This window comes from Pleurodeles waltl, chromosome 12, assembly GCF_031143425.1.
Source record: "Pleurodeles waltl isolate 20211129_DDA chromosome 12, aPleWal1.hap1.20221129, whole genome shotgun sequence".
NCBI classification, from domain to species: Eukaryota; Metazoa; Chordata; class Amphibia; order Caudata; family Salamandridae; genus Pleurodeles; species Pleurodeles waltl.
The window spans coordinates 506046582-506060862 of record NC_090451.1 but is presented as its reverse complement, the minus strand read 5'-3'; the positions used below and the strand labels follow the sequence as shown (position 1 = coordinate 506060862).

At 45.2% G+C, this 14281-nt stretch overlaps 1 long non-coding RNA gene across 1 annotated transcript in view; it reads left to right on the top strand.

Annotated features, from left to right (window-relative positions):
* Positions 1-2421: 2421 nt before the first annotated feature.
* LOC138267972 (uncharacterized) overlaps positions 2422-14281 on the top strand; it is a 169839-nt gene continuing 157979 nt past the window's right edge. Inside the window, exon 1 of the long non-coding RNA XR_011199897.1 lies at positions 2422-2689. This is a non-coding gene — a long non-coding RNA (uncharacterized lncRNA). The remainder of the gene's footprint in view (positions 2690-14281) is intronic.

Here is a 14281-nt window from a genome sequence, read left to right as displayed (position 1 = left end):
GGTATCATTTTTACCGTGAGACTGAGGGGAACGTTGGGTGGTAGATAATTTGTCCCGTGCGGTGATCCCACACAGAAATGTGGGAACATTTTTATTTTTTAGCTAAATTTGAGGCTTGTTGAGGATTCTGGGTAAGAAAACATTGGGGGATCCACGCAAGTCACACCTCCCAGGACTCCCTCGCTGTCTAGTTTTCAGAAATGTCTGGGTTTGGTAGGTTTCTCTAGATGGCTACTGAGCCCAGGACCAAAAACGCAGGCCCCCTCCTTCCCCGAAGAAACTGGTGTTTTTTTTTTGTGATCATTTTGATGCGTCCAGATAGTGTTTTTGGACATTTCCTGTTGCGAACACAAGGCCTACCCACACAAGTGAGGTACCATTTATATCGGGAGACTTGGGGGGACGCTTGGTGGAAGGTAATTGGTGGCTTCTCTCAGATTCCAAAACTTTCTGTCACCGAAATGTGAGGAAAAAGTGTGTTTTTGCCAAATTTTGAGGTTTGCAAAGGATTCTGGGTAACAGAACCTGGTGAGAGCCCCACAAGTCACCCCATCTTGGATTCCCCTAGGTTTCTAGTTTAAAAAAAGTGCACAGGTTTGGTAGGTTTCCCTAGGTGCCGGTTGGGCTAGAGGCCAAAATACACAGGTAGGCACTTTGCAAAAAACACCTCTGTTTTCTTTGGAAAAATGTGATGTGTCCACGTTGTGTTTTGGGGCATTTCCTGTTGCGGTCGCTAGGCCTGCTCACACAAGTGATGTACCATTTTTATTGGGAGACTTGGGGGAACATAGAATAGCAAAACAAATGTTATTGCCCTTGTCTTTCTCTTCATTTTTTCCTTCCAAATAAAAGGCAGTCTATAAAAAAGACGTCTATTTGAGAAATGCCCTGTAATTCACATGCTAGTATTGGCACCCTAGAATTCAGAGATGTGCAAATAACCACTGCTCTTCAACACCTTATCCTGTGCCCATTTTGGAAATACAAAGGTTTTCTTGATACCTGTTTTTCACTCTTTATACTTCAGCAAATGAATTGCTGTATACCCCGTATAGAATGAAAACCCACTGCAAGGTGCAGCTCATTTATTGGCTACGGGTACCTAGGGTTCTTGATGAACCTACAAACCCTATATATCTCCGCAATCAGAAGAGTCCAGCAGACGTAACGGTATAGTGTTTTAAAAAATATGACATTGCAGGAGAAAGTTACAGAGTAAAACGTAGAGAAAAATTGCTGTTTTTGTCACCTCAATTTCAATATTTTTTTATTTCAGTTGTTATTTTCTGTAGGAAACCCTTGTAGGATCTATACAAATTACCCATTGCTGCATTCAGAATTTTGTCTACTTCTCATAAATGTTTAGGTTTCTGGGATCCAGCATTGGTTTGACACCCATTTCTGTCACTGACTGGAAGGAGGCTGAAAGCACAAAAAATTGTAAAAATGGGGTATGTCCCAGTAAAATGCCAAAATTGTGTTGAAAATGTGGTTTTCTGATTCAAGTCTGCCTGTTCCTGAAAGCTGGGAAGCTGGTGATTTTAGCACTGCAAACCCTTTTCCTGGAAAAAAACACAAGCCTTCTTCAGCAGCCCTTTTTTCCCATTTAAAAAAAAAAACGAAATTTTTGCTGTATTTTGGCTAATTTCTTGGTCTCTTTCAGGGAAACCAACAAAGTCTGGGTACCTCTAGAATCCCTAGGATGTTGGAACAACGGACACAAATGTGGTGTGGGTAGCTTATGTGGATAAAAAGTTATGAGTGCCTAAGCACGCCCTCCCCCAAATAGCCAAAAAAAAGGCCTGGCACCTGACGGGGAGAAGGCCTGGCAGCGAAACGGTTAAATTGAGATCATTGAGCCGTCTCCACTTAGTCTGATAGGGTGGTGCAACATAATCAGAATGAATATTCTCCCCAAATTTCTCTACTTCTCTCAGGCGATCCTGCTGAGGCTCCCGAAACAATTCTTTTAGCGCCTTGAGGGGCTCATTAGTAGTTGTATCTGGGGGTACAAGAGAGCCAGGCGGGCAATATGTTAAAATGAAACTACCGATAGGTCAGTCAAGTTGGCCTCCAACTTCCTGACTTTAAACTATACTTTTGGGCAGGTTTTGCATCACATATTCAAAATCTACTTATATACCATGACCCTGATCCCCTATCACTTGGTCTACCAATTGGCTTTACGATCGAATTTCAACCTCTGCCTTTGCAGGCAGTCTGACCCGAATTATTTCAAACGGGTGAGGTTCAATGTTATTAAGGAAATACATCGGATCTGGGGGGAAATCTGCATCAAATATACTGTGCCACTTATACATCCACAAACACCATTGTGAGGCAATCCTGGAGAACACGGCGGGCTGCGCCATTGTAGCAGCGCGCTAGTACGGCTTCCGGTTCCTGGGTGCAGCAAAGAGACGGTGCTGCCTTGTGAGGTGTGGTTGACTCGCGGATGTGTCCTCCGCAGAACCCGGAAGAGAGGAGGAAGGCAGCTGGGGCTGCACAGTGGTGGCGTGCCACGCTGTAGCTGTGCCGGACACAAAGAGGAGTGGCCTGTATTCTCCTTCGGGGGAACAGCGGCAGTGCTAGCAAGGCTGCCTGGGTGAAGCAGGCGAGGCTAGGAGCTCCGATTCGGAGCATTTCTGGAGCAGATGCGGAGACGGAGGCCAGGGCAGCTCGAAGAACGGTAAGACAGAGCAGGGGGGACTGTGATACCCCCCCACCCCCCTCAGGTACTACGAGTGCGGAAGGAGTTGGTCAGCGGTTGGCTGATAAAGCCAATTCTGTAGTGGAAGGTAAGGGGGCTCAGGCAGGGAGAAGAATACAGCAAAAACATCTGAGGGAAGAAGGAGTTCCTTGAGGAAAGAAGGGGAAAATAAGCTTAAAGGGAGAAGTAAGCTTACCCCTTCCCTGAGATCGTACTTTAAGATTAGGCCTGAGGTGGTTAAGCTTACGCCCGGTCATGCCAAAGCGGTGATGGAGGCTTCTGACTTACAGATTATTGACTCCTCTGGCGAGGGCAGGGGGTTGGCCGATAACAATACGGTGTTGCCCTCATAAGCTAATGGAGGGAACAAGGAGGGAGATGTGTCGGGGAAGATATCTCCCCCTGCGCAGCCTGGTAAGGAACAGCTTGACGCCCTTCAAGTTTGGAGTTTAACCCCGGCTGTCTCACATCCACAAGACCCTTTGCTACCGTTAGTTGTGGAAGCCGCTCTAGTTTCTGTAGCCCCCCCCCACCTTCTCAGAGTCCTTTTCTTGAGGCTGTGATCCTTTCTATCTCTGAGGATGTAAAGAGAGACTTTGCAAATTCAGAAACAAATCAAGGGCAGATAAGAGAGGTTTGCGGGATGTTGGAAAGAAAGATCGATGGCCTGATGGAGAGAACCCAGGTCCTCGAAGAGGCTGTGGACGGTATGAAGGAGGAATCGAGCCGACATAAGGATGAGATTTATGCATTGAAAGGAAATGAGCAGGTGTTACAAAATAGGATAGAGCAATTGGAGAATTATTCAAGAAGAAATAACTTAAGGCTCTTGAAAGTTCCAGAAGGTGCAGAAGGTAATGATCTTAAAGCCTTTGTGGTCTCTCTCATTAAATCTGCAGTGGGACTGGAGGAGAGCAACGAGGAAATTGGAAAAGACATTCGGAGAGTCCATCGGGACCCTTTTAGGATGCGGATGAACAGTAGTAAACCTCGGAGGATTTTGATAAATTTTTTGACGTATGAGATGAAAGAGAAGATTCTGTCTAGGGCGTTAAAACAAAAATCTCTAAAAGTAAACGATGTTGTATTTGAGATTAGGTCTGATCTGTCTACATCTACCATGGATAGGCAGTGGGAATTGGGAAAGCGCCTGGAGGTATTCAAGAGTTTAGGGGTTTCGGCTCAGTTGAAATTCCCAGCCTTTCTCCGGGTCATGTATAATAACAAAATGTACAATATCAGGGACATAACTGAAGCGGATGAATTATTGGCAGTGGTTAAGAGTGGGCAGACTGTAATTTAGTGGAGCTTGATGTTTTTTGAGTTAAATTCACCCAGGAATGCAGGGGCGTTCTAAAAACGGGACCAACAATGGTCTCTATATGGGGTGGGTTCTCCACGGGTGCAGTAGGTAGGGGGTGGGAGGTGGGGGGATGGGTACTATGGGGGGGGAGAAAAAGCAAAAAAAAGAGCCTTGTTCACCCCAGTTATTTTTTCTGCAACATTTGAGAGATAGCTAGTAGGGGGAGAGGCCAGGGGGCAAGGGGTACACTACTGCAAATTCTCTCTTGGAATGTTAATGGTCTGAAAACTAGAGGAAGAAGGGATAGAATATTGCAGTATTTGCGTGACTCAACTGCACAAATTTTGGTTTTGCAAGAAACCCACTTAGCAAAAGCTGAGTGTATGAGCTTAATAAAAAAGCTGAGGTGGGTTCAAGCATTTGTATGCACAGAGCACAACTATCATACTAAGGGTGTGGCGATTTTGTTTAAACGGCTTCAACAGGTAAATTTAGTAATATTGGAGGTAAGATCAGATACAGCAGGGCGTTGGGTTGTAGTTAAAGTACAACTTAATGGTCGAAACTTGGTCTTAGTGGGGTACGACGGCCCCAATTGCGATGACACAAAACCTCTAAGACGGCTTTTCTCTCAGCTGCTTGAATTCTCGGACCCAGTTATTATGATGGGTGATTTTAATGTTGTGCTAGACAATGAGCTGGATAGGGATAACTGTAAGTCGTTAGGCACTCCCAAATCGCAACACTATTTAAGGTGGATGATGAAAGAATTTGGATTGTGTGACATTTGGAGACAAAGAGAGGGAAACAACAGGGATTTTTCTTTTTTTAATAAGAAATATAGACATGCCTCCCGATTTTTTGCTAGATATACGTTTGAGAGAGGTTGTGGAGAAGGTAGTTTATCTGCCCTCTCACTTATATGACCATTCTGCGGTCGTCTTAGATATGACTTTCCTGCTGAGGACAATCAGTAATAGATGAACCATTGATCGCTCTTTATTGTTGGACCAGGAAGTGGTAATGCAATTACGCAAGGAATCATAGTTTTTCTTTAGTGTAAATGTAGGGTCCGCTCCATTGTCGGTGGTATGGGACACTTTCAAGGCTGTTATAAGGGGGAAGATAACAAATATTTCACATTATAAGCATAAGTTGTTCAGAAATGAAATGAAAGAACAAGAAATGTTGAAGTATAAAGCTGAGTCGATGGAATCAGGTGAGACAGAGGTCTTGAGGGCTAGTTTTGATGGGTTGAGAAAACAGTTGGAGAATGTATTACAGGGTAGAATTTTAAAGAGATGGGAGGCAAGTAAATTGGCTCATTTTGAGTATGGGGAAAACGCTGGGAAGCTTTTAGCTTAGAAGTGCAAAGCAGATCGGGTGAGGAATCATATTAAGGAGATTGAAGTGGAGCAGTCAGGGTAAAAAGTAACGGATAATAACGCTATTGAATCTGCTTTTCAAAATGTTTTGCACAGTTGTATATGGAGGTGTTGGAGGTGGGAGAGGATATGGTGACGGATTGGCTGGGGTCTGATATATCTCCATGTATATCACTGTAGGAGAAGGAAGTATTGAATGCCCCAATAACGTCAGAAGAAATTAGGAGAGTCCTGAATAGCAGTAAGAATGGGACAGCCCCGGGCCCAGACGGCATTCCAGTGGAAGTATATAAGGCATTAGGGGACTCGATTATCCCAGCTCTGACAGAACTGTTCAGGGGGATTTTCGAGAATGGTTGTAGCATACCTCTTTCGTGGAATGAGGCTATTATTTCATTGATCTTGAAACCGGATAAAAACCCGGCAAAATGTGCTTCATATAGGCCTATATTGCTGTTGAATAGCGATTATAAATTATTAGCTAAAATTTTAGCGGATAGATTGAGTAAGGTAGTCAACAATTTGGTTCACCCAGATCAGAAAGGCTTTTCTAAAGGTAGATATCTGCATGAGTTGACATTTGAATTGATTGGGGCGATCGATTTGGCTACATTCTCTGGGTCACCTCTGGCAATTATTATTTTAGATGCAATGAAAGCATTCGATCAGGTAACCTGGAACTATTTAAAACCAATTTTAAGGCGGGCCAACTTAGAGGCTAGGTTTTGTGGGGTTATTGATCAGATATATACAGCTCCTTTAGCTAAGGTTTTGGTAAACGGGAATCATACAGGGCCTATTACAATTTCTAGAGGTACTAGGCAGGGCTGTCCATTGTCTCCTGTCCTGTTTAACCTGTACATTGAACCATTTGCCAGAAAGATTAGGCAAAATAGACTCATCCCCCCTTTTTGCTGTAATGGCTGGGAAAAAAAAATATCCTTATATGCAGATGATCTTTTGATATACACTAATAATTTATCATTGGCCTTCGATACAGTTATAAAATTGGCTGAACAATTTGCAAGCATATCTGGATATCGGGTTAATGTGGGAAAAACCAAAACTATGCTATGGAACATGGAGGTAGGGTCGATACGGGGCAAGCAGGAAGTACGGTATTTAGGTATTCTAGTGACTCACGACCTTAAGGATTTAGTTGAAAGGAATTTACGAAAATTGTTAGCAGAGTGTAAAGGCATACTGCAGAAATGGGCACATCTCCCTTTGACGATACTTGGGAAAGTTAACTTGATTGAAATGTTTATCTTGCCTAAATGGAACTTTGTGTTCTCAGCTATCCCTCTTATAATGCATAAAGGGTATTTGGATAAAATTCAGCAGGCGATAAATGGTTTTATCTGGAGTTCAAAGGGGTCAAGGATATCTTGGAAGAAATTACGTAGAAGAAGGGAAAAGGGAGGGTTGGCACTGCCAGATTTGACATATTATGCTTGGGCCTTTTTATTTAAGAATTCAAGGATGTTGTTTTTGTGTCCAGATGCTTCAGCAGTGGGTGTGATGTACAAGGCGATGGTTTCAACTGTTAAAGGGGCCTCAAGGCATTTCCTTTTTAAATTTGGCGATCCTAAGTTCTTCAAAAAGATTACGTTGAAACTTCTGCAAGGGCTGGCGAAGAGTTGATATCAGCTGAGCTGACGAGTCGGAATTGCCTATTATAGCTACCATGCGCCTATTTGGGACTCCCCGGGTACTCCAGAGTGCTTTAAAGACATTTTAGCGCTACCACTTAAAAAGGCGGGGGTAGAAGTTTGGGGTGACCTATTTCGTGATAGAATTTTGCTCTCATGGGAGGAGTTAATAGGGATAACGGGTGGATCCCTGACTAGGCTGAAATTTTTGCAGATGAAAGAGTGGGAAAGAGGAATTAAGGGGGTTCTGGGGGTAGTAAATGTATTGGAGGATTATTTTCTAGAGTTCTCCGTCTCTTCAAAGAAGTTGGCGGTTTGGTATTGGGAAATGGTAGAAATATTAGACAGGAAATTTATACTGCCCATTGATCTTTGGGGTAATCTTATGCCCAGGGATAAGGTTTGTGGATGGTGGAAGAAGTCTGTGTCGGTTCTTTACGAAGTAGTGAAGCCAGCCTCGTTGAGGAAGAATCATCTTTACACTCTACATAGAGCCTATATCTCGCTGAATAAGCTTTCTAAGATTAAGAAAGGAGAAGTGATTAAGGGCCAGATGTAGCAAAAAAACAAATTGCGACTTGCAATTTGCGAGTCCCTGCAACTCGCAAATTGCAAGTCGCAATTTGGTATGCAGAAATGTGTCTCAGACACCTTCTGCAACTCGCAATGGGGTCGCAAAGACCCACCTCATTAATATTAATGAGGTGGGTCGCAGTTTGCGACCCCATTGCGAGTATGGGCACTCACAGGGATGGTGGCCTGCTGGAGACAGCAGACCTGCTGGAGACAGCAGACCACCATGTCTGTGACTGCTTTTTAATAAAGCAGTTTTTTTTTTCTAAGTGCAGCCCGTTTTCCTTAAAGGAAAACGAGCTGCACTTTGAAAAAAAAAAACGAAACCTTTAGTTTCAGATTTTTTCAGGGCAGGTAGTGGTCCATTGGACCACTGCCTGCTCTGAAAAAATAGTTTTTTTCCAGTCACAAAGAGGAAGGGGTCCTCGATTGGGTTACCATCCACTTCAAGTGGATGGTAACTGCGATTCCATTTGGAATTGAATTGCATTGCGAGTCGCAAATAGGAAGGGAACACCCCTTCCTATTTGCGAGTCGGAAATGCATTTTGCGAGTCGGAGCCGTTTGTGACTCGCAAACGCTTCGCTACATCTGGCCCTGCATGTTTAAAATGTGGGTGTGTTGGAGCAACGGATGTTCATATGTTTTGGGATTGCCCTAGTATTCGTTTATTTTGGGAGGAAGTTTGTGATACAGTATCAGTTATGTTGGGTTGGGAAATTATTGCATCTTTACCATTGATAATATTTGGACAGTTACAGGAGGAGGGCGTAAGGAGCAGCGTGAGTAATGTTAAACTTAAATTTTTGTTTTATGTAATTTTGTTGGGTAGAAATGAAATTTGAAAAAACGGGATGAAAGACTCCCCTCCGGTGTATATGGATTGGCTTAACGCGGCTTTTCGCTTGTCGAACTTGGATTTGAACACGCGGAGCAATAGGACAAATGTGGAATTGTGGACGCCCCTATTAAATTGGGGGGGACCTATCTGAAATATGTTGTTTGATGATGGTCCAATGATTATTCACCGCTCTCCGAGTTCTCTTGTCTGATAGAGCTGACCGGGAGTTAAAATGGTGCTCTCTCTTATCGAAAAACATTGTGGCGCCACGCTTGTGCCTTGAGACTGCGCTGTTGCAGCGCATGCTCCTACCTCCGTCTGCTTGGCAGGGTTTGTCAGTTCTGCTGACCTGCTGAACGATGGGCCAACAGTGGCCATCTTGTGCCTTGGCTGGCTTGAACGGCCTCTTCTCCCTGGCATTGTATCACGCTCTTGGGGGCTCTGTCTGTCTCTCAAGCTCCTGCCCGTGTTGTCAGGTTCACCGGCGCAGCCATCTGCGCACCTCTGACATTGTCTCTTTCCTTTATGGGTGCCTTTTGTTGGCGCCTGGCATACCCATCCTCCTGACTTGAAGTGATGTCTATCACTGCCTGGGGCATGTGGCACTGTCTTCCCATTGGCGGCAGTGGTGGCTGATGGCCGCTAGGGGTTGCGCATGCCATGTGCATTCTCCTGGGGCCTCACAGGGTACTTGCGTCTTTCTTACGCTTTTGCTGCTCGGCTGAGGCAGGTTTGGGCAGCGGCAGCAGCAGTGTCTCCTTTTGCTGTGCAGTGATTCCACACCTCTGCTCCTTTTGCGCAGTCACTGTTCGTGTGCGCTGCAGCCCTCCATCTGTGGGCACGGTAAGTATCTTGGTGCTGCAGTCTGTTCTGGCTAATGCTTGTTTTATTTTTGATAAAAGATGCAGTAACTCTGTTTGGCCACTAGATGGCACGGTGGCACTGTTTTCAGGCCAAGGCAGTCTTTCCTCTGGCTGTGGTCCTCGATGGCACGGGCCGGTGATTCCATTCACTGGTGGCCGGAGCTGCAGCTCACCTCATATGGTAAGTGCAGTTCTCACTTCCACTTTTTCTTTTCTTTTTCAAAAATGTGTCTTGCTGGTTGGGGCAAGATAATTAGGACCTGTAGGCATTTCTCTTTGCGGGGCAGCAGAGCTGCTTGTATCTTGCCCCTGGCCCTTGGTGATTTCTCTTGCGTGCTTCAGCAGCAGCCTTCTGGGTACGGTGCAGACAGGCCACAGCTAGGTGGCACCGCAGCCACCATCCCTGTATGCCATTGACTTTTGAAAGCCAGCTCAGTACCATGGGGAGAGACCGCTGCGGCGGCTCTCAGAATGCACTGGCAGCAGAGGCTCACTATGCCTCGTGGGCCCAAGCACCGCAGCTCACCCTGGCAGGCGGCAGGGACGGCAGCACAACTCAGTGAGAGCCCCTCTGACCCACAGGTGATGACTGACTGTGCCGGCTGCTTCCTTCATCCAGCGCTCCCTCCACCGCATGGTCGCCGACTGCACCTTCTCTCCTTCGCCGTGACACAAACGGCGGCAGGCGAGGCGGAGGATCAATGGTTTTGATGTAGCCTGTCGCATGCCGATTACTGGTCCAGTCACCTGTGGACACACTGTGGCTTCGCTGGCAGCCCGCTCTCCCCTTGAGGAACCACACTATAGCAGTGCTCACTCTATCACGACCCTCGAGGCAGCTGCTGGGCACCTCACCGGGGATGCTAGTGTTGCACTGGTGTTCCTCGTGCTGGCTGTGGGTGCGGGGGTGCCTTATGCACAGGCTACTCTCCCCCACAACGAACAGCAAAGTAGTGGCCAGCACGCACTTAGGGCAGACCCACTCGTCGCCATTGTGGTGTTGGGGGCCTTAGGCTCTCATACTGCTAAATAAGATGACGCAGAGACATAGTTGTAGGTTGGTATAACTGTCCCAGGGCACGTGCCCCCGGCCTTTTTTATTAGCAGGGTCACCTGACTGGTGACGCCTGTGATGGTGGGGTGTGGGGTGAGTGTAGATGCCAGCTCTCAGCAGAGTGGCTGGTGGGAGCACTAGAACATGTCCAGCAGGACACTACATCCATTAGATTAATTTATAACATAATTTGTGCTTATAGAGATGCTGCCTGACCTTTGTTCGCAGAAATGTGGAGCAGTCCGTTCGATATGGCTATCTCGCTCAATGACCTCACAGATGCATTCGATATTGTCAGTCTTTCGATTCTGTCAGTTAATCTGAAAATGCAGCGAATCAGAACGATTTGCATGTTATATTACACTCCTGAAAAGATTTGTAAATAGGCCGGGAACATTCCCAATAATAGGACAAGTTGTCCCAAGTGTGGCACTCTGGTGATATTGTCCACATGTTTGATGCATGTCCCCTGTTAAATTAGCTTCTGGGCAGGGATTGTGCATCATCTTCCATGTCATCTGGGGTATGACGTACATTTCTCTAAGAAAGATGTTATCCTGCATATAAAATTGCTATAAACTCTAGAGACTTGGCAGTGGTTGCAATTGCGATTGTCACCGCCCGACTTTGTGTTGCGAGAGCCTGGATTGATTTTTCCCCACTTCCGTACTAGAATGGGGGGCCAGGTTCTGTCAAATTCATGAACTGGAAGCGGCCGTGCTCAGGACTATAGGTGCTAAGGGACGTACGTGCCTCGAGAACATCTGGGCCAGCCTTTTTGATGATGTATGATGTTATAATTCCTGTTTATTGTCTGGTTAGGTCGAGCATAGCAGCGTGCAAGCGCTGCTTTTCCAACGTGTTGGTATGTATCTGGGCTTTTAACCACATCCACCGCACGCCCATTACTCGTTCATGGGCTTGCCTTTTAAAAATTATTTCTTATCATTGGTTAATGCTTTATGTTTGTCCCTCCTTGGGGCGGTTTTGTTACCACCTTAGCCACCGACCCTGTTACATGGATAATTGCACTTTTGCCGATAACTTTGATTGGAACAAACTTCTTTTTCCTTTTGTGTCTCTCCTTCGCGCACACGCTCATGGCGGCTGTGGCGATTTGAATCGGCTCGCTTATGTCAACTGGTTTACTTTTTATTTTCAGTTTGTGTGGCAAGAAAAGTCCAGTTAGGAATTGACAACGCTAATAGCTCTAACTCGAGCAAACGCGAGTCCCATTGAATTGCAAATGCTTGTTTTCCTCTTTCTGACTGGAAGCAGCACTGCTATATTACTTTATTGTATGTTTTTGTAAGTCTTCTTTTACTGGGTTCTTTGTATTAATTTGTTGAGCTTTAAATTATCTTGAGGAATTGCAATGCAAGAAAAATCATTAAAAAAAAATTAAAACAAGAAATTATGTCAACTGTTAAATATGTGGGGGGTTATTCTAACTTTGGAGGAGGTGTTAATCCGTCCCAAAAGTGACGGAAATGTGACGGATTTACCACCAGCCGTATTACGAGTCCATTATATCCTATGGAACTCGTAATACGGCTGGTGGTATATCCGTCACTTTACCGTCACTTTTGGGACGGATTAACACTCCTCCAAAGTTAGAATAACCCCCGTAGTTTCCTTACTTCAAGGAAACTACATTTTCACAGGGAATTAAATATTTCAACCAAGAAAATAGAGAGGCTTGCAGCTCACCCATTGCTTACCATTGGTTGTCTTTATTGTTACTCTCATGTGGTTGCTTTTTATTGATTGGCTTGCCTTGACCATTTGTTTCTGTCTCGCCCCTTGACCACAGCATCTTTACTTATGTCCTTTCACTGCTCACATTTAGGGAACAACTTTTTTCTCTTGTCTTAGCACTGCACAAAAGTGCATATGTTTTCCATCTTTCTCACTAGTGTGCTTCTCCTTCCTCGTCAGCGCTCCGTGTTGCTTTAAGGAGTGCTCAAGGTGGTATTAATGTGATATATAGAGGAGTTGGATGTGTGCTGTTATTTACTTAAAAATGAATTCAGCACTTTTTACCATACTTTTTTAATTTTTATGTTTTGTCATGGCCAGTCAAAAATTAGTGCCTGTTGACCCCACACATAAAGGGAGCTTCTGAATTCATAGCGAGCGTTCTTGCGTTTCTCTTTATCTTCTTTTACCTTATTTTTTGTTGTGTCTCCTTAGGGTCACAGCCCTACTTGGGAAACCAAATGGTTAATAGTGTAGGTTTATCACCCTTCACTCTACATCCATGAAGAGAGCCCTCCGGTTTACACCTCCCATGAAAGTTTTGTCCTGGTATCTGCAGAGCGCCACATTGTTGCCTTTTGCTGTGTTTTTTACATGCTGCTGGGCTCCAGCTGGCATGCTTCATAAAAATAAAATTTGAAAACATGCACACATTGGTTTGGCAAACATGCTGTAAAATGGTTCATGAGACACTAGGGAGCAGACTGACTTGTGCCTGGTAATCTGTTTATTTACAAAATTACTTATTGCACTTTGATTCTTCCACCGAGTGATTGATATGCGGCATCTGCACTTAATTATCAACATCGTACTTATGACAGGTGGCGCTGTTTCTCTAATTTTGAGATGAGCACAAAAACAGTTGTTTAATAATTCAGTATACATTGAAAATGACTAATACCTGCAGCTCAAGCTATTTTATATTGGGACTAGGCAGCGCATGCACTGTCTCTCTGAGACATGCTGTATTCAGTATGTGGGCTTTCAACCCACCTAGTGTCTTTTTATTGGTCACTTCGATTGTTCAACAAAGAGGCTGACTTGCTTGCTAGTGGCTAATCCTTTGTCTTTGTCCCTCCTTATTGGCACTTGTATCCACCCATGGAGCATCCTCCACTACCGTATCAACCCACTTTCATCTTCATGTGTTTTTTTTGTGAACTCCATTTTTTCTTTCACTCGCCGCTCTGAGCTTGTGGCTGTCTACAGCCACACAGAGCTCTGGCTTTACTGTAATGGCAGCCATGTAGAGCAGCAGTATTTCATTTTATTCAGGTGTCAGCATGCCAGCCACTTCAGGAGGCCGCATGCCTTTTAAAAAAAAAAGAAAAACACAGCACACGCTTTCCTATATATGTGTTTCAGGTACTCTAGTGGCATCATCCAGTGCAGAAATCATCTCGCCCTTTAATGCTACCCTTACTCTTTTTTTCTTTCACTTGCTGCTCCAAGCTCTTTGCGGTCTACAGCCGCGCAGGGCTCTAGTTTTACTGTAATGGCCGCCAAGTGGAGCGGCAGTGTTTCCCTTTGATCAGGTGTCAGCATGCCAGCCAGCCGCTTTCCTATACGTGTGTTTAAGGCTCTCTAGTGGCATCATCCAGTAGGCCCGTCCAATCGTAAGAGCAGCCACTAGCACGCCAGCCCTGCCCTGTCATGTGATCCGGAATCAGACTGTACAGGTCAGCGCTAAGCGAGAAAAATGTATACACCCTGCGGCACCTTCACATGACCACAATCTAGTGGAGGTCAGTCAGTGCGCCACAGTGCAGTGCCCTGCCGCTGTACACCACCACGGAGCTGGAACACTCTCCCTCATCAAACTATCCCCCCCCATCCAACTCTAACTTGCTCCTTCTTTCTGTTTCCATCTCCCATTTTTTTTGCTACCTCTGACCCCCACTCTTCCCTTCACAACCACCTCGAGTCTGGCTCATCGGACCTTCCCATTGCCTGTGGCCCTTTCAGTCCGAAACTCACACATGGCACAGTACTTGCAGTGGCACCCGAGAATAATTCATAATACTCAAACGCGGTTCAGTTTTGCCAGTGCTTGAAATGGCCATAAGTGCAAGTACATGCTAGTCATAGGAATGAGGGTGCTGTTTTAGTATATGTGTTTCCTTCACGCCTAGACCATTAACA